Genomic DNA, 2,982 nt, shown 5'->3' with positions numbered 1-2,982 from the left:
GTCTATGGTTTTAGAATTCCCCTTTTCCCTCCCCTTTTCTCCCCCTGGTTTGTGGTTTTCTCCTTTATAAGCTCTGTAAAAATTCAGGTCATCGTCGAACTCCTCTACCCCTGCGTGGCGNATGAGTTTCGACCCCAGCATGCTGGCCTGAGCTCAATAAACTTCCTCCTGTGTTTACAGCAAGTCGGTCTAAGCGTCCTACTGGGTGCGCGTCCTTCCCGAGACTGGAGCAGGGAGCTCCCTTCGGGGATCTTTCACTCTGAACTTTGTCTCTGTAACTCCTTCCATGGGTATTTTGTTCCCCATTCTAAGAAGGAATGAAATATCCACACTTTGGTCTTCCTTGAGTTTCATGAGTTTTGCAAATTGTATCTTGGGCATTCTACATTTCTGAGCTAATATCCACTTATCAGTGAGTGCATATCATGTGTGTTCTTTTGTCATTTGGTTACCTCACTCAGGAAGATATCCTCCAAATACATCCATTTGCACAAGAATTTTATAAATCCATTGTTTATATTAGCTGAGTAGTTCTCCATTGTGTAAATGGACTACATTTTCTGTATCCATTCCTCTGTTGAGGGATATGTGGGTTCTTTCCAGCTTCTGGAAATATATAAATAAGGCTGCTATGTTATATATAAATATATAAATAAATATATAAATATATATATATAAGGCTGCTATGAACATAATGGAACATGTGTCCTTATTATCAGTTGGAACATCTTCTGGGTATATGCCCAGGAGAGGTATTGCTGGGTCTTCTGGTAGAACTGTTGAATTTTCTGAGGAACTACCAGACTGATTTCCTCCTCCACCCCTGTCTCCACAAGGATGTCTTGTCTTTTAAGTAGCATAAAAAATTATGTACTAGGGAAGGAATTTGATTGAATTTTCTAGAAATACTTCAGTGGAACTCTATATCACGCTTTTTGGTAAAATACACGATGTAATAATTTCCTTTTATCTGGAAAATTCTAAAAAAAAATATTTTGATATTTCAATCTCTGAAATTCTTCTCTACTGTGGCAGATTGTGTGGATTTTATTCTCTTCACTGGGGAAATATGTTTTCCTAGGACATCCAGACTTTCTTACTTCTTGTTCATGAATTCTCAATAGTTTGACATACTTCACTTTATTGTTATATGTTGTGATGCTTCATGGAATGTTCAGACAGTTAAAGATGATTCAGACCATATTCTAAGAAACATAAAGGAAAGTAACATAATCCTTGAATAAGAAAATGGATTTGATTTGCTCTTCATTTAAAATACTGAATGTATCCCATAGATTCCATTAGACTGTGGTAATTATGTAACAATTGTTTAGGAACCAAGTCTCTTTTAAAACTGAACATCTCTTCAGGGAACCAGAAGGAGAGATAAATATTCTAAGAAGGCAGTATGTGCCTACTCTTCTGACCAGGTCTTATTTCAAAAAAATATGAAGTCTGTATGATTTGCATAAGTACTTCTTCCTACTAGTGTTCCTGCCTCTTAGAGTATTATAAGAAGGTCTATCTCAGGGCTGTGTCATGATCCACACAAACTCAGGGAAAGCTTGAAGAAGGTGTTCATACCTTACAACCTTGGACTTCTGCTTTTCTGGATTTCAGGTATGACTGGACATGGCAAAAAAGTGGAGATGTTATTTAAATACAAAATCTTCTTCCTTTATTTATAAGCCAGCATCACATGGGATTTGACATCCTGTTTAAAGAAACTGATATTATAAAATTCTTATTTTTCTAAGTAGGTTAGGAGTGATATTCCTATTCAAAGTTGTGTCCTACTAATATATGTATTTTTCTATTCTTCCAGCCTCCTTAGGTGATATCCTGCTGACTCAGTCTCCAGCCACCCTGTCTGTGACTCCAGGAGGAACAGTCAGTTTTTCCTGTAGAGCCAGCCAGAGTGTTAGTAATTATGTACACTGGTATCAACAAAAAATCACATGGGTCTCCAAGGCTTCTCATCAAGTCTGCTTCTGATTCCGTCTCTGGGATTCCCTCCAGGTTTAGTGGCAGTGGATCAGGGACAGATTTCATTCTCAGTATCAACAGTGTGAAGACCAAAGATGAAGGAATATATTACTGTCATCAAGGTTGCAGCAAGCCTCACACTGTGATGCAGACCATAGCAAAAACCACCAGGAAAGCAGAAGTGTGAGGCTGGGCTGCTTTTGCTGTTTTTGTTGATGCCTCAGCCTTCTTCAAAGTGTTTCACAGATACAGCTAGGTGTGATATTTACAGAAATATGTGGATTGAAGAAAGCTTGAAAGCACACTTGCCTCTGAATTCTCTTCACTCTATTTCAGCACTAGAATACATAGCATGTAATTGTCCTGGTATAATAGAACAATCATCTTCCAATATACTGCAACCAGAAAAAATCTCATCCTGGATGGACAAAAGGAATGATTGGTTATTCCATACTGTTTTGAACTCGTGGAAGTTCAGATGATGCATGGTTTTTATTCATAGCATATAGTATACTTCTGTCCCTCCAAAAGCCTAGAGCTTAGCCCCAGAGAATCATGGTTCTGTTGCAAATTTCCCTTTGCATGTTTTATATAGTAAATGAACAAATCTTGAATAAAATGGTATTTTTCATGTTTATGGATATATATCCGATAACCAATATAATTTGGTAAAAATTGCAAATTTTTGATGAGGGCTTTACAGTTAATACTTAATAGAAAAAAACAAAGTAATTGCGAAAAATATAAGAGGTGTTTTCTTTCTTTTATACTCTCTTTTTTNTTATTATTATTTTCTTTATTTACATTTCAAATGCTATCCCAAAAGTTTCCTATACCCCTCCCCCCACCTCTGCTCCCCCTACCCACCCACTCCCACTACTTGGCCCAGGCCTTGCCTTGTGCTGGGTCATATAAAGTTTGCAACACAAAGGGGCCTCTCTTCCCAATGATGGCCGATTAGGCCATCTTCTGCTACATATGCAGCTAGAGACACAA

This window comes from Mus pahari, unplaced genomic scaffold (genome assembly GCF_900095145.1).
Source record: "Mus pahari unplaced genomic scaffold, PAHARI_EIJ_v1.1 scaffold_10969_1, whole genome shotgun sequence".
NCBI lineage: Eukaryota > Metazoa > Chordata > Mammalia > Rodentia > Muridae > Mus > Mus pahari.
The sequence above is the reverse complement of the archived record's forward strand: the minus strand, read 5'-3'. Positions refer to the sequence as shown.